This window comes from Pan troglodytes, chromosome 6, assembly GCF_028858775.2.
Source record: "Pan troglodytes isolate AG18354 chromosome 6, NHGRI_mPanTro3-v2.0_pri, whole genome shotgun sequence".
NCBI lineage: Eukaryota > Metazoa > Chordata > Mammalia > Primates > Hominidae > Pan > Pan troglodytes.
In genome coordinates, this window is record NC_072404.2 from 28,268,328 (window position 1) to 28,288,783 (window position 20,456).

Here is a 20,456-nt window from a genome sequence, read left to right on the forward strand (position 1 = left end):
TACCTATACAATTAGGAAGCGTATATTGGAAGATGTGAAAGGATAGACAGATTTAGGACTGTGCTATTCCAAAAAGCTACCCACCACTACTCATTCAGGAAAGAATGAGTCCTTGAACTGGTATAACTGGTTGTCAACTGAGATGAATTAAAGAACAAAGCTGCTGGGCTTTGTCATGATGAACATGTGTGTATACGTATGTGTGTAAGATCATCCACCACCAATCACGTTCTCCTTTGTCCTCTCAACTCCTTTGCAGGTTCACAACAGTGTTATGGCGGGAGCAGGGAGGCACCTACATCCATTGGACCCATCCTGACAGCTGGGAAGGATGTGTCCAGCCACCCAGGGATGTGCATCTGGCACCCACCTCACAACAGCTGTTCTAACCACGTAAGAAGCACAAGGGTCACCGGTTACTCTCCATGAGAACAAAAGGCCAAGGATGCAGAGATAATTGCATCAAAGGGATTCAACTTCCTGGATGACCTCATTCCAAAGATCTGCAGAGCCCAGATAAGCATCCCAGGGTTCTGGCAGAGGGCCCCTCCAGGGACAGGAAGGGGACAGGAAGCCGGCTTTCCGTGTCTGTACCGCCTTCCTTGGGAAGGATAGGACACCTGTGGCCATCAAGTCATGATGCCCCATGCCGTCTCCTGCCAACTCCACAAGAAAGTCAAATGAGTGTCACATCGCCCCCAGAGTCATGAGTCTGCTGATCCCACAAGGGCCCCCTAGAGGGCTTTTCCTTCTAGGTCTTCACCATAGATTTCTCATATTTTCATTTAAACAGATTTGTATGTAATTCTTGAATGTTTCCTTTCTTTCATATTCTCAAAAAATACATTAAGACTAGTAAGAATAGGTAAAAAAAAATTGGTACATTTCAGAAGATAATATGTGAGACTAATAGCTATAGTTTGCAATAAAGAAAATTAAATGAGGTTTCTAAGCACTTATGTATTTATTCTCTAAATGTTTTTGAGCCCTTTCTATGCCAGACACAACTCAAGTCCAGAGACGGAAAGATAAAATGTTCCTTATGCTCGAAGAGCACATAGATTTGTTAGAAGTCATAGATACTTAAACAAATGATTATATAATACCTTCTACAATGTAATTTTATCCTTGGGAATTCTGCTAATATTACAAGGCATAATAAATAGTCAAAATAAGAGTCCTTTATCAAAATTTATTTTTATACTGATCAGTTTTGCCCTAGAATTTGTTAATTTATTCAATATGCTCAGCCCAAATCATTCTACAATGGTGGAAAGATTCTAAATCTATGCTGTCCAGTGGAGTAGCTACTAGCCACATGTGGCTAGAAGTACTTGAAATGTGACTAGTGTGACCGAGGAACTGAATTTTAAATTTTATTTAATTTTAACTCAGGTCAATGTAAATAGCCACATGTGGTTAACATAGTTCCAGAGTTCTAGTCCCAGATAGATCTGGCCAGATTTACCAAAACCAGTGAAGGTTAATCAATTGTGATTAAAATCAAGCAACACACCAATGTGAATGGCCAATGAACCATTCAAGAAAGAATCACCTGCCTGCCCACCTGCACCCACTCAACCTTGAATGTCTGGAAGAAAACGAGCCTGTTAGACACAGCAGGAAAGGAGGTGGGAAGTGTAACCATAAGGCAAGGTCAAGCAGCTCAAACAGAAGCACCAGGCACAAACAAACCACAGAGAAAAGCTGGAGGGACAGCACGAAGCTGGTGAGTGTCAAAACGAAAATAAAAGCAAGTTCAGGCTCAAGTCCAATTTTTAAACACTTGAGATTTTAGAAAAATAAGTAGAATCTAATCCAAAAGCCATTTATTGACAACCCTCCATCAGTAAAAGTTTTTCTGAACATTTGCTGTAGGCTCAGCACCAAGGGGGGTGGTTATTAAGAAGTCTATAGTAACATCAGTCTCCACCTTAAAGAATCTTAAAATTTGCTTGAGAGACCAAATGCATACACATAAAATCGTGAGAAACTGAGACAACACAGTATTCAGTAAAGCACTCAATTGTATTTATTTAGCCACATCTAAAGCTCACCTGTACACGATATGCACCGTGGGTAGAGAGGTAAAGAGAGAAGTGAGCGTAGGTTGCTCTCACCTGGATGGGCTTCATGGAGACCAGCAGGTGTGATAGAAGACTCAATTCAAGTTAGCCTGGCCTCCATCTGCCTGCAGTAGCATCCTTTATCAGCTCCACCCTACTCCTGCTTCTGCCAGAATGACTTGCAGTTTCCTAATGTACCTGCCATCTCTCAAGCTGAGCCACTGCGAGGGCAGAACACGGTCTGGTGGACCCGCCTTGCATGCCCAGACTCTGGAGGTGCAGACTTGTGTTGAATTCCAGCCTTACCAATCCTTAGGTGGCTGAACTCAGGCAAATTCCTTAACATCTCTAAGCCTTGTTCCTACTGTGTAAAATGAGAGTAATAATATTATCCAGCCATAGGGGTTTTTGGTGAGAATTAAATTAGATAAATAAAAGGCTTATACAGAGAAATCATTTTTTCCACTTTTCATACTTTTTTAAAAAATCAACTTTATTAAAGTATTGACATACAAAAAGCTGTACATATGTAATGTGTACAACTTGGTGAGTTTGGAGATAAGTATACATCCATGAAACCATCACCACAATCTGTGCCATAAACATCCATCACATCAAAAAGATTTCTCCCATCATCATTTATTTGTGTGTGTGTGTCATGAGAACACTAAAAATCTATCCCTTAGCCATTTTTTTAAATTTAACTTTTAAGTTCAGGGTCACATGTGCAGGTTTGTCATATAGGTAAACTTGTTATGCAGATTATTTCATCACCCAGGTATTAAGCCCACCATGCATTATTTTTCCTGGTCCTCTTCCTCCTCCCACCCTCCACCCTCCAATAGGCCCCAGTGTCCATTTTTCCCCTCCTCGTGTCCATGTGTTCTCATCATTTAGCTCCCACTTACAAGTGAGAACATGTGGTATTTGGTTTTCTGTTCCTGTGTTAGTTTACTAAGATAATGGCCTCCAGCTCCATTCATGTCCCTGTAAAGGACATGCTCTCATTCCTTTTTAAGACTGCATAGTATTCCATGGTGTATACGTACCACATTTTCTTTATCTAGTCTATCACTGACAGGCATTTAGGTTGTTCCTGTGTTTTTACTATTGTGAACAGTCCTGCAATGAACACACAGGTGCATGTGTCTTTATAATAGAACGATTTACATTCATTTGGGTCTATACCCAGTAATGGGATTTCTGGGTCAAATGGTATTTCTGGGGCAAAGATTTCATGATGAAGACAACAAAAGCAATTGCAACAAAAGCAAAAATTGACAAATGGGATCTAATTAAACAGCTTCTGCACAGCAAAGGAAACTATCAACACAGTGAACAGACAACATACAGAATGGGAGAAAATTTTTGCAAACTGTATAGCTGACAAGGTCTAATACCCAGTATCTATAAGGAACTTAAATTCACAAGCTAATTTTAAAGTATACATTATAAACTATAGGCACTGTGCTGTACAAATCCCTAGAACCTATTCATCTCACATAACTGAAACTTTATACCCACTAGTACCTCTCCATTTCCTCCTCTCCCTAGTTCCTAATAACCACCATTCTATTCTCTGTTTCTATGAGTTTGACTATTTTAGATTCCTCAAACAAGTGGTATCATGCAGTAGTTGTCTTTCTGTGTCTGGCTTACTTCACTTAGCATAATGTCTTCCAGGTTCATCCATGTTGTCACATATGGCGGGATTTCCTTCTTTCTTAAGACTGAATAATATTCCATTGTGGGTATATACATTTTCGTTATCCATTCATCTGTCAATGGACATTTAGGTTGCTTTTATGTCTTGGCTATTTTAAGTAATGTAGCAATGAACATGGAAGAAGTGCAGATATCTCTTGGACATACTGATTTCATTTCCTTTGGATAAGTACACAGAAGTAGAATTGCTGGATCATATGACAGTCCTGCTTTTTAAATCCTGAGGAACCTCTATGCAGTTTCCCATGATGGCTGTATTAATTTACATTTCCATCAACAGTGTAAAAGGTTTTTCTCTTCTCCACATCCTTGCCAACACTTCTTATTTGCTTTTTTGGTAATACCCATCCTAACTAGCATGAGGTAATATCTCACTGTGGTTTTAATTTGCGTAACTCTGATAATTAGTGATGTGATTATTGAGCATATTTTCATATATCTATTGGTCAAGTGTACATCTTTTTGGGAAAACGTCTATTCATTTTCTTTGCTCATTTTTTAATCAGATTTTGTTATTTCATTATTGAGTTGTAGGCACACTCTAATATACATTGGACATGAACCCTTTATCAGTGTATATGATTTGCAAATACTTTCTTCCATTCCATAGGTTTCTTTTTCATTTTGTCGATTGTTTCTTTTGCTGTGCAGAAGGTTTTTACTTTACCTGACAATTTTCAACCCATCTTTTAAGGTTCTGCTCAGGTATTTCCTGTCCTGAGAAACTCCCCCACGTTTTCTTCCCTTGTTGTTGGGTTCCCTTCCCAAGGAACAGCATCCTGAGCTCTCCCATGGCCAACAAAGTCATACGCACTGCTTCTCCTGAAATACTTCCAGTATATGCTTGGTGTCCTATGCAGTTTTTAGCACTTGTCCCACATGTTTTATTTTTCTACATAATACTGTTAGTGAAGATTGCATTAAAATAGTTGGAGTAAGTTTGGTAGATGTCCACTTTGTACTTCCAGCTTCTACCATGGTCTGGTCTGCAAGTATGTAAGATGTATGAGCAGGGAACAAGGTTCTCACTTTCATGCATGCTTAAATCTGAAAGATGATCAGCAATAACTTGTCTTTTTTATTGAGATTTTCTAGATGAAGCTGAAACATGTGAGAGCTAACATTTCCCTTTTAAGGGCTTGCTGTTGATAAAATGAAGTATATATAACTCCTAGTCTTGGAAGGTGGTGGGAAATGGATTCCACACTGCTGCTCCTGCCAGAAATTTGGTGTGCCTACCAGTTGTGTCTTGGCCAGCTTAGTGGCCTGAAAGTTGCACAAAGCTACCAGGCTTCCAGTCAGTATAGCCTAGAAAATGAAAAGAAATGATACATTTGGTGCCTGTGTAAAGTATGTGGGAATTAAAAGCCCTGTGATAAGTGTATAATGAGAAAACTGAATACTCTCCTTCATTTATAAAATGGGATAAAATCTCAACTATTTTATTATTTGGTGACATTTTTATTTGGTAATAAATGTTTTCAGCAGCAGCTGAATAAAACAAAAAAAAGTGCATGTTAAATGAAAAACTAAGTACTGAATTTCCATGTAATAAGAAATCTGGTCAATATGTAACTTGTAAATGATAGTAAATGTTTGATGACATTTACTATCCAACATGGGGGGTCCTGGTGATATCACTAACCACGTGAAAACCAGACCCTAATCTACTAAAGAAGCACCAGCTTCTACCTCACACATCAGAACTGTTTTAAGAATGCCGTGCCCCTAAACAACAGTTTCACTTGTGCAGCTGCAGAAGGTGTGTTTACATATCATCCTGTGAAGCATGACTTTTCATCTAGATCAAACAATAATTCTTTAAATTAATTTTGACTATTCTTATTCCAAGTCCGTACATACAAAAAGTGAACTGATACCTGCACATGTGATGGCTACATTAGCAAAAGAGCTGCCACATAGCTGTATGAAGCCCTTTGATATTAGAATCCTGATACTTCAGATTATCAGCTAGTTCCAATGAAGATTTTTTTTTTCATACAAGTCATGAAATCAAAGTAAAACTTTTGGAAGCTTATTCTCAGGTAAAACATCTGACATTGTTGGGACTGCTGCTATAAATTCAGTTCAAAAGTTCCATATTGTTCAAAAGGTCAATATTGAAGACATGTTTTTATAGTAGTAATAGGAATACAAAATTTTGGGGGAGCACAGGTTCATGGAAAAATAATGTTCTTACTAAATTCATAAAGTAACAGACCAGAACTTGGAAGTGATTGTGGGCACATAATTCATAAATGTGTCCAATCCACTGTGATTGATATTCCACTAAAGGAAATAGAAACTATCATCATCAAAAATTACAAATATTTCTACATATAAGGTAACTATAGTATGAAATTCTTGTGGCAGAGCTTATATGAAGTATCCAACCACCCTCTACACCCCAATAAAACACCAGTATCAATCAAATGAAAAAACCTCATGCATCAACAATAACAATAGAAACTTCAGCTTGGGAGTACACATTTTCTGTTGCTCATCAGTAATCTGATTTTAGAAACATTTGAGCCTTTAAATAACCACTTGGCAAATCAGCCTATGCCTTTTGAAATAATTCTTTAAATGTTGGTTGCATTTTGATGAAAATTAATTGGAATGTTTTGATAAATTATTCAATAAATGGAGTACAAAAATTTCAGGTTGTGGAGCTTTTTATGAATTACAATTATCTAAAACGAGCTTACTTAGGGACAATTTGAAATTGTTTCTACCAGATCGAGGGGGGAAATTAACAAATTAAACTGTGGGAGCTCAGAGGTATATGCTACCTTGACTTGTGGGAAGGATCTTTTGATGAAGTTTCTACTTTTAATTGGATCAATTTCTATTCTGTACTGAAATGGAATATAATTAAAAGTCCTGCAATTTTACAACATTTAACTTTGGTGAAACATTCAAAAGAATAATCTTAAGTAGAAATTATTTGACAAGCTGTATTTTGTAATGTCTGATGGGGTATCTTGTAAAAATATTTGTTGAATAAAGATAAATGGGGGCCAAATACATACCCTGTAAAGTTATTCAGGCTGAAATATTAACACAATTCAATATAAAAATGTTAAAATTGAGAATACTCCCCATTTAGCCGCATTTGCTCTTAGCTTACTAAATAATTCAGCATCTGTAGAGAGAGTATTTTCTCAACTAAAAATATTTTGGACCACAAAAAAGGTCAATTTCAAGTTTATTAATCATAAAATGCAAAAATAATATGGCAGACAGTTTTATTTAAAAAATTAAAAGCTTGTTTTCAGAATGTGGCTTAGAAAAGGAATTTAAAAAATAGAAAAATTAAAAGCAAAAGACACTGAAATAACATTCTTCAAATATGCTAGTGACATACTGCATTACAGGTAGATATGACTAAGAAACTGATTATACTATGTGACTATATACTAATAATTATTCCACTTATATTTTCTTAATTTAAAATTATTCATTTAAAATTTGTGCTTTAATATTCTATTTTAAAAAGTAGAATATTAAAATATATGTTAAATTATATATTAAAATTTATTTAAATTTTATATTTTAATATTTAGTATATTTGACATTAAAATATTTTTAATAAAAATTTTTTTCTAAATAGAAAATGTTATTTTCTATCTTTAAAAAGAGTTTTATTTTTATATTTTTAATGTAACTATTTATAATTTACCACTATGCTGGAATTAATTTGTTAGTCAATTCCTAGTTTCAAAAACTCCATAATTTGTATTATTTTAGTATTCCCTTCCTATCTCAAGTGTCCCAGGTTGGATAAATTCTAGGTTTACCCTGGCCACAGCTCACAGCAGCCTGTGTCAGATTGTTTATGCATCATTCTTTCCCACCCTATTGGACTTCCTTGAGAGCATGGATTCAATTTCCTGACTCTGTATCCCTTCAGTTGCCCTTACCATGCGCCAGGCACTGTTGAACTATTTTCATCCTCATTAACCTCTGTGTTGAACATTCTAATTACCCCCATTTACAGATGAGAAAATTGAGATGGGGAAGAGGTAAAGTAATTCAATTACAGTCTGTGAGACAAAGTTGCAAATGTAAGAAGTGAAGTTTGCTCATTTCTGTTTGCCAGCATAATTTCACAAGCCCCTGACTCTGTACCGCTCTCCAAAAGATGCTTTGAAGACAAAACAGGATAGAACACATGGCCCCCCACATCTCTTGCCTGAGTCACTGTATTCCTTAAAATAAATGGCCCTAGTCCTTGCCTTTTCCTACACATAAAATAATGTCTGATGGGGTTAGTGGTTATGCTTCTACAATGTATAACCAAATGTGCTTTAGTAATCTATAACCAGACGTACTCTTACACCCCAACTCTGATGTGAATTTGCACATACTGCAGCTTCACCACCTGTATATAAACTGTGAACTGAAATACTGCTTTGGAGCAGTCTGACAGATGTGCTCCTGGCCTACAGGCCTCAGTAAGACTTTGGAATAAAACTAGCTTTAATTCTTTAAAAGCTTGACTTTTCTTTCTTTAGTCAGCAGGTCCCAAATTCTAGACCATGGGATTTGGGTGGGATTTGGCCACCCTGGGATTTGGCTGGATAGTCCATGCTCCTACGCTCCTACCCACTCCCCATATGGCCCTTTCTGGGTAAATGTTCTCTGTAAGTACTTGTGGAATGAATAAAACCCAAATGAATGAATGAGTGATGAAGAGGGCAATAGTGCTCATTGCAACAATGATGGGTAAAAAGACTGCAGTGAGCGGAAGTGCCTACCACACAGCTTCATATTCATAGCCCAGGACTGAAAGGTTCTGAGTTGGAACCAGCAGTTTTCAAGGGAAAGTGACTGACATTAAGTAAACATGATTCTTTACACAGCACACCAACTGCCAGATGCAAGAAGTCAAGACAACAAACGTGTTTCTCCCAGCTAATAACAGTAGCCTCCTCATCTGGGCTGTTTACTCAGCCACTAAAAACCGGATACTCTCTTTGGCTAAAACCAGGATGCTGTGTACCTGTCCTATTAGGCCCTGACGGCAGGCCTGGCCTGCAAGTTGGGCCTCAAGGACAGGAGTCAGGTCTTGAAGAGCTCTTTCCCAAATACCTGGGGTTGGAGGTGGGGATGGTGGAGTGGCTGAGCTGTCAGCAGAGGAACTGCGGGGGAGGGTGTAAAGGAATGCCGGGTGCTGATCTGACAAAGGACCTGACGATGCCTTTGACAGAGTTGGAATCTTAGAACATTTTCAGGGGAAAGAACACATTGCAGTGACTTTGGGCTTGCTGAGTTTGAGACATTGAGAAAGCCGTTAAAAAGAGAAAATGAGGCAAGGCTGAGAGAGGCAGGGTGTCCTGGGTTGCCGCCATGACAATGAGGAGGACTTGGCAGTGCTCCCAGAAAGAAATAGGAGTGATGGAGACACATTTGCCCCCGGGATGGAAGGAACACAGGATGAGAAGACATCACTTGGAGAAGAAATAGCAACAACCATTGTCACACCGGGCTCACCCTTACCCCCCTTCCCTGGCAATCAAAGAAGCTGATGGCTCCAGCAGCTCCAGCACGGCCTGGGGACAGCCAGTGTGCTTCCGTCTGAGGCTCCTTCCTTCCCTCCCACTCGCTCCTGCCTGTCTTTCCCATGTTTGCCAGGGTCAGATCTGCATAGTCATCTTCCTTTCCTAATCCTGCTTCCTCCTCATCTTTCGCAGGTGTTTACCACAATGAATCTCCTGGAACAACTCTGTTCTACCATCTGCTTCTTGCAGGACCCAAACTGACATGCTTCCCAACAACAAGAAAAGTGACATTCCTTTTTAAAGACCCAGAGAAAATCCTAGTATCATGTTCTTTGGTATGTTCTGGAATCAAGGACCCAAGATTAATTGGTAACTGATTCACTTATTCAGGAATTCATTTAATCAATCACTTCAATAGGTATTAATTAAGCACCCACTGTATGCCAGGAACTGTGCTGGACCTTAGAGCTATAACAGTAAACAAGGAAGACGTAAGTGAAAATCTCATCTAAGCAACTTGGAAAATGAAAGACCATGGGGAGTCCAGGAAGGAAAAGCTGTCTCTGGGTGTGGCTGAACGTTAAAGCAATCTATCCTATCTGATGAGAAAACACACAAAATGATCATTCCAGACCACAGAGATCTCCAATTACAAGAAACATAACTTCCGCCACTGCTATGCCCTTTGCACACTGTACATAGTCAGTTCCTCCCACCAGGAGTCATCGGAGAAAGGAAACCGCACGTGGATGGCAGGACAACAGCACAGCATTGCTGGCTGTCATGGTAGCTGGCACATGCCAGCTCCTTTTTCTGCATTCAGCTCCCTTCTGCCCCATCACCTAAGAGCCAGGCAAAAACACTTCCACTCGGCTGGAGCCACCAGGACTTTGACCTACATAAAGTGCCACAAAAATCACCCAATTGAACAAGCTCTGGGCCAGAGAAGGAGCTGAGGTCCAGCTGAAGGTGATGTCCAGCCCAAGAGGCTGTCCCCATAAACTGACCCTCAGGGGGTGCTGAGTCCCACTGCCCTGGTTTCTCCACATCTGTGTGATATAAGGAAGCCAGAGACCACCACAGCCTCATGAGTTCTTGGAGAAGCCCAGAGCCAGTGGGCCTGTCTCTCCACAGAGAGTCACGCTCAGGGCTTTAGTTAAAGGATCCCTGCAGAGGGAGTGGGTTTGAATTCCAAATCTGCCATCCTCATCCTAGGACAAAGAGCAAGACCTTTAACGTCTCTAGGCCTCAGTTTCCTCTGCTGCAAAGGAGTGAGGGTACCTGTACCTCCCTCATTGGGCTATTGTGAGGACTAAATGAGATAACATATGGAAAGCACACAGCACTGTGCAAGGCAGCTTGAGAGGGCGTGAGCAGGATTGGTGAGGACTATTCTTGTTTGCCTGGCTCTAGCCGTTACCCTGACTTCAATCACCTCTAACTATGCGTCCTTCTATTTTGCCTGTTTCCCTGTTTTAAAAAAAAAAGTAAAAAGAAAATATAAATTCCCTTCTGCTTTCAGAAATGAATTTTCTGAAATTATACCCATCATGGGGATTCCAGGGACCATGGACTCTTTGCAGACACACTACTCAAACCCATGGAGAAACTGCCCGGGAGCCTCTGCCTTGGCCACTCGCAGCAACCCTGGGAGAAATAAGGGCCTCAGACAGAACAATAGCATGGATTGTGCCTCTTGCAGGAATTTCATCTGTCACTGAGTAACAGGTTTTGATCTCAGGCTCGCTGCCAGTTAGGAAGTGAAACCCTTTCCGGAACACTTGCTGTTTTGTTGGTTTTCCCCTGGAGATTTAATGATTTCACCTTGGAGGTTTTAGCTGATGAACTGTGCTCTGTATGGAGCCTACCCATGTGAAAAACCAATCAGGTATTTCATGGGCTCCCCAATATTCTATTTCGTGAGTTTGGAGACCCACTAAGCCAACAATTGGACACCCCCACAAGGTGTGCATTTGCTGTCACCAGAGCGAGCTCTGGGTCTGTCCGCGTGGCACAAGGAGAGCTGTTAGATCAGTCGTCTTCTCTAACCCAGAGGCCTAAGTGAGAGGATGAGAAAGAGAAAGGGCCATTGTTTCTAAAGACAGGTTCACCTGAAGAATTTGGACAATGATGCCGGTTTCAGTTTAAAGGGCCTTTGGGCAGGGTTGGCATTGGGAACAGGGGCTGAGGGAGCTTCTAGACTTTTCTGCATTATGAGCAGAGTGATTACAAATCAGCTCTGCAGATGACAGCACAGACCTCTTTGTGGTGGGTTCTCTTGGGCCAACAGCAGATTTGGAGCCGTGGAAGAACAGCGAGAAATCTCTTCACATGACCTTCATGTCTTCCTCCTGTAAATCGCATTGTATTTCTAACTTCAGATCAAGGGGACTGACATCTGCAACTCTTCAGGGAGGACAGCTGGGCCATGCACCTTTGGGCCTCCCATCCTCCCCTCGTCTTGTCAGCCAGTCGTGCTGGGATCTGCCGGCAGCCTTGTGAGAACCGGGCAGGAACTGGCCAGCAAAGGCAGCTATAAATACTCCTCTTGGCAGCCAGCTTCACTTGGGAGCCCACAGCTGAGGGGCGGAGGCCAGCGGGAAGCACCTGCACCTCTTCAGGGTACATCCGAGCCTGGGCCTGGCTTCCCGCCCTCCACCTCTGAATGGGGATTTGGTCGACCTTTTCCAGCTTGGGGGAAGTCCCCGTGGTGATCCAGCTTCCCAGATGCAAGAGCAGCAGGGAGGGCACTGCTCTCCAAGCAGCCCAACCCCTTTAAACTCAGAGTCAGAGCTATATTCTCACAAGGGCTGATGAAACTGAATAGCTAAGGGTAAATGAGGAGGCAGGAGAGGCGAAGAGGAAGGGAAATAAGCTCTTTTATAGAATGCTTTTCTCCTCCTGATTTCACTTGTGTGGGGAAGCATGAAACAACCACTAATCAGTCTTTCCCCCTGATGAGTCGGAAACTTGACAACTGGAGAGTTTTTAAAAAAATGAATGAATAAATATTTCTTCTTTGGGCTTTATTTATGAAGCATGGGCTAAGAGATCCCTTGTGGGCATTTTAAATAACCAGAAGCAAGTCACAGCAGCAGCTAATGGTCAACTGTAAATGCAGTTCTGCTGTGCAGTTGTCGTTCAAAATGTGACAGTATTTAAAAGCTGGGCTGTATATGAGATGAAGGAGTTCAAAGACCCATTGGATGACAGTTCTCATGCTTCAGCAAGTGAAAGAATCACCTGGAACACTTGTTTATGAGGCAGATCCCCGGTCCCTACCCTCTGAGATTTGATCCTATAGATTTGGGCCAGGACCAAGAACCTGCATTTGAGTCCCTAATTCCAACCTGGATACTCTGGGACAGGACTGCACTTTGCAAGACAATGCCCTATGCCAGTGGTTCACAAAGTGAGGTCCCCAACCTGGAGCCACAGGAAATTTGTTGGAAATACAGATTCTTAGGCCAACCCCAGAAAGACAGAATCGGGAACTTTGGGGACGGGGCCCAAAAATCTGTTTTAACAAACCTCCAGGTGGTTCTGAAGCCTGCTATAGGTTGATAAACACTGCCCTAAGATTTCTTACAAGCAAGTTGTGCAAACCCTGGAATACTGGCAATTCCAATGCGTAGCCAAGATTGAGAACCACTCTGATGGACACTTCCATTGGAATATGAATGCTAATCTCACTTCTATAACCCTTATTTTTCTGAGCACTCACTTTTTTCAGCCAAGATTAGAGTTAATAAGGTGAAGGGGAAAGAATGTGGGTTTTGTTTCAGGTAAACGACTCAAGCCTGGTCCCAAGTTGAACCCTCCCTGAACCTCAGTGTTTTCATCTGTGAAATGGAAGGAATGCTGCCCACCCCACAATGGTGCTGTGAAGAGTAATGAGACAGTATCTGGGAAAACACTTAGCCAGTGGCTGGCACATTGTAGAAACTTGATTTTTCTGTCTCTCTCTACAATATTTTCTAGTTTAATTGGGGTCTGGAACGAGATTCTTAATTTTTATAGGAATATAGCTTAAGGGTTTGCTCTCCAGAGAGCATCAAAAGACTCATTTTAAAATTCATCTCTTGTTTTAGGGTAAATGTCTGAAGAGCTCAGTGAGCACTCTTGATGTTAAAGATGACTGGTAGCCTTAGTATAGAAGCAGCTCTAATTTAGCATGGCCTGGTTCCACTTTGTAACCAGAGTCACTTTCTCTTCTGGGACATCACTGATGTCTCAGTAATGGGCAAAAACCTTATTATATTAGGCACTTTGCACAATCATTTCACTTCCTTAATTGGTCACCATTGCTTATTAAATGCCAGGCCAACTTCCAATACAGTTTGGTGACAGAGGCCTGTCATCAACTGTTATAAAGAAATGACTTCTTGTGTGTGTACTGGTCAGCTTGTAATTCAGTTGGTTGGAAGATCAGTCAATATTGTATATTTATAAAACAGTAGATTCAGTAACCACTTTGGCATGAAGCATGCTGCCTGTGTTTTATATTTTATATAATACATAGTAGTTCTATTGACTCTAAATAAATACTTGACAATGACTGTTTTAATAGATTCCAAAGATGGAATGTCCACAAACACATCATTTGTACGGTAAGGTTGACACAAATCACATTTGTGGGAGTAAAGTGGGAACTCATCCCTGTGCAATAGTCAAATGCTCCACATATTTTTGTTAGGATGGAAGGGTGTTTAGTAAGGTCCTTCATGTAATCAAGACCTGTCCTGGTGTGCAGCCATAGAAGCCAATCTGTTTTACTTCTGGTACACTGACCAGCATCCCTTAGGACAGGAAGAGATGGATATACCCAAATTGCATTGCCACCTAGTACTTCGGCAAACACTTACTAAGGACCTGCCAGGTGCAAAGCACATTTACATGCATGACCTCATCTAAGGCTCACAAACAGTTATCACCGTCTCCTTTTTACAGATGAGCAATTGAGATGCAAAGACATGAAGGCATTGGAGAAACGTCATGCAACCCATATTGGTTTTATTTACCCTAGAAGGGATTTCTTGCTTTCAGTTGTATTTACCCTAGAAGGGATTTCTGGCTTTCAGTTGCTGGTTTGCTTATTCATTCATCTAGTCATTATTCATTTATGGTTTATCATAGCGAGGCAACATTGTTTACTCTCATATCTCCTAAAACAGTTTTAGAAAACTACATATCCTCTTGAACCTTTTTCAGATGAGACTTCAAGTTTCCCTTCCCGTGTTAAATAGTTGCAAAGATGTAATTATGGCACGTAGTCAATATTGACACTTTACAACAAAATGTTAATGAATGCATTTCTGTATGGCCAAAGGAATATAGAAACCAATTATATTTTTCCATTACCCAAAGGAATATAGATAGCAATGATATATTTATCATCTAAAATTTTAAAATACATGAATGATCTTTTAATAGAACTTTTTTCCTTGAACTCATATTTCCATTTCATTTCCCCAATATTACCTCATTTTTAAGGGACCTCACGCTTAAAAATATGTTATCATTCTCTTACAATTCTGTGTAGTAATAATATAAGTCAAATTGATTTTTTTAATTTCCTATAATCTTAAGACTTTAGATGTTAAAATTTTTCTTCTGGATTGGCTTATCATTAAAATTATGAAGAAATTATTCAGAACAACATAAATATGACAACTTTAGACAATGCAGCATAAAATCAGGAGAGGTATACTTTTTTTTTGAACATAGAAAGCAAGCTGGGAAAGAAGAATGTTTCTCATGATATCTCCCCGCAGGCACGTTCTCAGGCCAATCTTATTAGGAAAGAGTACATGTGGAAGTCTGGGATATGGAAATTAATTCTCTGAGATACACCCAATCTAGCATATCCCAGCTGGAAGGCTGCTTCCCTGGGAGCCAAAAGCACAGAAGGTCCTTGAGGGGCCATGGGACACATGAACAAGCAAGCAAGAGCAAGTTAGACACGCCAAGCATTGTATCTGGTAGGGACTAGGTAAGGTAAGAGAGAAGTACCACTTGTAATTTTTTAAATTTTTAAAGTTTTTAATTTAGGGGTATAGAGTAGGTGTATGTATTTATGGAGTACATGAGATGTTTTGATATAGGTATGCAACGTGTAATAATCACATAATGGAGAATGGGGAACCCATCCCAAGCATTTATCCTTTGTGTTACAAACAATCCGATTACACTCTTTTAGATTTTTTTAAATGTATGATTAAATTATTATTGACTATAGTCACCCTGTTGTATTATCAAATAGTAGGTCTTATTCATTCTTTCTATTTTTATTGTACCCATTAACCATCCCCACCCCCTGATCTCCATCCCAAACACTACCCTTCCCAGCCTCTGGTAACCATCCTTCTACTCTCTATCTCCATGAGTTCAATTGTTTTGATTTTCAGATCCCAGAAATAAGTGAGAACATGCAATGTTTATCTTTCTGTGACTGGCTTATTTCATTTAATATAATGATCTCCAGTTACATTCATGCTGTTGGAAATGACAGGATCTCATCCTTTACTATGGCTGAATAATACTCCATTGTATGCAAGTACCACATTTTATCCATTCATCTGTTGATGGACTCATAGGTTGCTTCCAAAATCTTGGCTATTGTGAACAGTGCTTCAAAAAACATGACAGTGCAGATATCTCTCTTTGATATAGTAATTTCCTTTCTTTTGGGTATATACCCAGCAGTGGGATTGCTGGATCCTATGGTAGCTCTGTTTTTAGTTTTTTGAGGAATCTCCAAACTGTTCTTCATAGTGGTTGTACTAATTTACATTCCCACCAACAGTGTACAAGGGTTTGCTTTTCTCCATATCTTTGCCAGCATTTGTTATTGCCTGTCTTTTGGATATAAGCCATTTTAACTGGGGTGAGATGACATCTCACTGTAGTTTCAATTTGCATTTCTCTGATGATCAGTGATGTTGAGCACCTTTTCATATGCCTGTCTGCCATTTGTGCGTCTTTTGAGAAATGTCTATTCAGATCTTTTGCCCATTTGAAAATTGGATTAGATTTTTTTCCTATAGAGTTGTCTGAGCTCCTTTTATATTCTGATATTAACCCCCTGTCAGATAGGTAACTTGCAAATATTTTCTCCCATTCTGTGGGTTGTCTTTTTGTTGTGTCCTTTGCAGTACAGAAGCTTTTTAACTTGATGTGATCCGATTTGTCCATTTTTGCTTTGGTTGCCTGTGCTTGTGGAGTATTACTCAAGCGCTTGTGGAGTATTACTCAAGAAACTTTTGCCCAGACCAATGTCCTGGAGAGTTTCTTCAATGTTTCTTTGTAGTAGTTTCATACTTGGGATCTTAGATTTAAGTGTCTAATCCATTTTGATTTGAGTTTTGTATATGGTGAGAGATAGGGGTCTAGCTTCATTCTTCTGCATATGGATATCCAGTTTTCTTAGCACCATTTATTGAAAACACTGACTTTTTCCCAGTATATGTTCTTGGCACCCTTGTTGAAAATAAGTTCACTGTAGGTGTCTGAATTTGTTTCTGGGTTCTCTATTCTGTTTCATTGGACTATGTGTCTGTTTTTATGCAAGTACCATGCTCTTTTGGTTACTTAGGTAATGTGATTCCTGTAGTTTTGTTCTTTTTGCTTAGGATGGCTTTGGCCATGGGTCTTTTGTGGTTCCATATAAATTTTAGTTTATTTCTATTTCTGTGAAGAATGTCATTGGTATTTTGATAGGGATTAAATTAAATCTGTAGATTGCTTTGGGTAGTATGGACATTTTAACAATATTGATTATTCCTATCCATGAACATGGAATATTTTTCTATTTTGGGGTGTCCTCCTCAATTTCTTTCATCAGTGTTTTACAGTTTTCATTATAGAGATCTTTCACTTCTTTGGTTAATTCCTAGATATTTAATTTTGTGACTACTGAAAATGGGGGCCTGGCACAGTGGCTCATGCTTGCAATCCCAGCACTTTGGGAGGCCAAGGTAGGCAGATCACCTGAGGTCAGGAGTTCAAGACCAGCCTGGCTAACATGGTGAAACCTTGTCTCCACTACAAATACAAAAACATTAGCCAGGTGTGGTGGCACATACCTGTAATCCCAGCTACTCAGGAGGCTGAGGCACAAGAATTGTTTAAACCCAGGAGGCAGAGATTGCAGCGAGCCGAGATTGCGTCACTGTACTCCAGCATGGGCGACAGAGACTCTGTCTCAAAAAAAAAAGAAAAGAAAATTACTTTTTCAGATTGTTCATTGTTGGCATTTTGTACGTTGATTTTGTATCCTACAGTTTTACTGAATTTATCAGTTTTAATAGTTTTTTTTGTGAAGTCTTTAGGTTTTTCCAAATAAAAGATCACATCATCTGCAAACAAGGATAGTTTGACTTTTGTCTTTCCAATTTGGATGCCCTTTCTTTATCCAATTGCTCTAGCTAGGACTTCCAGTATTACGTTGAATAACAGTGATGAAAGTGGGCATCCTTGTCATGTTCCAGATCTTAGAGAAAAGGTTTTGTTTTTCCCCATTTAATATAATATAGCTGTTGGTCTGTCACGTGGCTTTTATTATGTTGAGGTATATTTTATCTCCAGTTTTTTGAGGACTTTTATCGTGAAGGCATGTTGAATTTTATCAAATAATTTTTCAGCATCAATTGAAATGATATGGTTTTTATCCTTCATTCTGTTGATATATCATATTGATTGATTTGTGTATGTTGAACAATCCTTGCATCCCAGGAATAAATCCCACTTGGTCATGACAAATGATTTTTCTAATATATTGTTGAATTTGGTTTGCTATTATTTTGTTGAGGATTTTTGCAGCAATATTCATAGGTATTGGCCTGTAGTGTTTTGTGGTTTTTCAAAAATGTATCTTTGTCTGGTTTTAGTATCAGAGTAATACTGGCCTCTTAGAATGAGTTTGGAAGTACACTCCTTCTCTATTTTTTGCATTAGTTTGAGTAGGATTGGTATTAGTGGTTCTTTAAATGTTTGGTAGAATTCAGCAGTGAAGCCATTGGGTCCCAGGCTTTTCTTCACTGGGATTCATTAGTAATTTAAACAGGGGAAATCCAGTATAAAGAACTGATAGCCAGACAAAGGATGATTAACTCCTAAAAAGCATAAAGGAAAAGTTTAAGATATAATTGAGGTAGAAATTACAGAAGGCTGCTACCACCCTTGACTGAGGGAAAGGTAAGTAAGGAAAGACTCTGGAAGCAAGGGCATGGCTACTGCAGGAAAGAAGAAACAGGCTGCCAGAGGGTGCTCGTCACAGCACCCTGAGAGCTGTCACCACTGAAATGAACGCTGCTGAGACCCTCCACACTCCAATTTGCTCATACTTGTGTGAGAAACAGAAAGAAAGTGTCCCCTCCCTTCCTTTCAGCTTTGCAGGCTCCCTGCAGCGCCCTCTATTGGCAGACAACCCCCCCCCCCCCCCCCAACCCCCGCCCACGCGCCGCTATACACCAAACCCAAACCCGCCGGTCAAAGAAGAACCGGTAATGCGGTAATGTGCAGATTCTAGCTTCAGGATCACAAAGCAAGACAAAAAGGACGGTTTGGAGCTGCAAGGCAATAAATTAACAACTGGAACAAACGTCAAGAGAAAAGTACAGTTAAAGGATTACAGAGAAAGGATAAATGACTTTTACTCTCTCCTCTCCCCAAATCAATAGATTGATAGGCTGGGTCCTGGGCGAACTCCTTCAGTCTCGGGGTAAAAACTGCAGAGTAAGCAGGAACTACATGGTTCCCTTGCAGTGATGCCCAGGGCTGAGAATCTTACCCCAAGCTCGAGAAATCTTGACTTTTCTATGCATGCATAGGGAGCCCGTTTTCTCACGTATTCAGGAAGAACAACCAGGATTTCTGAGGTGAGAATTATTTGTCTTCCTGGCAGTTGCTCATCCCAATACCAGTCCCTGGAGATTGCTTTTTTGCTGAGCTTTTTCTCCTTTGAATCCTGCCCAAGAAGAGTAGGAAGGCAGGGAACAGGGGATAAACTATTTTGATTTCTCATATTTCTGCTCTGTTTCGAAGTGAAACAATTTCATACAGCCCCCAGACTGGCACATGTTCCCCCTTCCACCAACTCCCCTGCAGTCTTTCTCACTGCAGTCAGGAAGACATTATTTTAAAAAATTCGTGTCAGTGCCAACCAACTGCGACAGGATTTTATTTCAAAAATCATTCTGTTGGCTTTCCTCGTATAAAACTCTCTGCCATAGTCTATAAAACACTCCATTACCCATCTCAACCATCTTTAGAAAGAAGCCTTCTGAAAGGTCACATGATGTGCAGAAAGTACACTGGCTTAGGGTAGAAGGCTGAGGCATTTCCATTTCCAGCACCAACTGTGCTATGTGCATGAGAAAAATCACTCAGTTTCTTATTGCCTCCCTCAGCATTTCCCCCTGAACTCTACAGAGACCTCTTTTACAGTCATTGGCCTCAGGGAGGTTGTAAAGTACCATATTCATGTTGTTGAGATGGAAAGGACCAAGGGAATCTGTTAGGGCAGCTCTTGTCTACACAGCTCTGCACCTGAAGCTCTTTTCTGTGACTTTTAATTTATGTTACTTTCTGAAGTTTTAGTTCTAAAATTAGGACATAATATAAAATACACAAATTGATGACCTTTTTGCATAAATATATACCTATATAACAACCTTTGATCAAAACACAACATCAAATAATCCAAAAAGATCCCTTATGTCCCTTCTTAGTCAATATACATCCCTGTCCCTAGATGTAACCACTATTCTGACGTCCATTGACATAGAGTTGTTATATCTCTTCTCAAATTGTATCTCTTTGTATACATGAAGTCTTACAGTATATACCCTTTTGTATCTGGCTTCTTTCACCTAATACTGTCTATGAGATTTATCAACAAGTAGTTCCATCCTTTGTATTGCTGAGTAGTATTCCATTGTATGAATATACAGCAATGTATCCATTCTGCTGTTGATGGACATTTGGGTAGTTTCTAGTTTGGGGCTATTATGAATAAAGCTTCTATGAACATTCTTGGACATGTCTTTTGGTGGACACATACATTTTTCTTGGGTATTGTATCAGTCCAATCAGAAGAGCAAAACTATGTAATAACTTGAATAGGAAAAGTTTAATATAACAAATGTTTATAACAGGAATA

General features: G+C 39.8%; 1 protein-coding gene across 3 annotated transcripts in view; it reads right to left on the reverse strand.

The window, feature by feature from the left end:
- The window catches only part of STEAP1B (STEAP family member 1B), an 80,622-nt gene that overhangs the window by 14,025 nt on the left and 46,141 nt on the right, over positions 1-20,456 (reverse strand). Inside the window, exon 5 of one of the 3 annotated variants that reach the window (XR_010158356.1) lies at positions 17,380-17,493. The exons of 1 other annotated variant lie outside the window; for it this stretch is intronic. The gene's annotated coding sequence lies outside the window, so the exon portion shown is untranslated. Of the gene's footprint in view, positions 1-17,379; positions 17,498-20,456 lie in introns of those variants that run through there. One more of the 3 variants, XM_063814118.1, reaches the window with a different exon arrangement.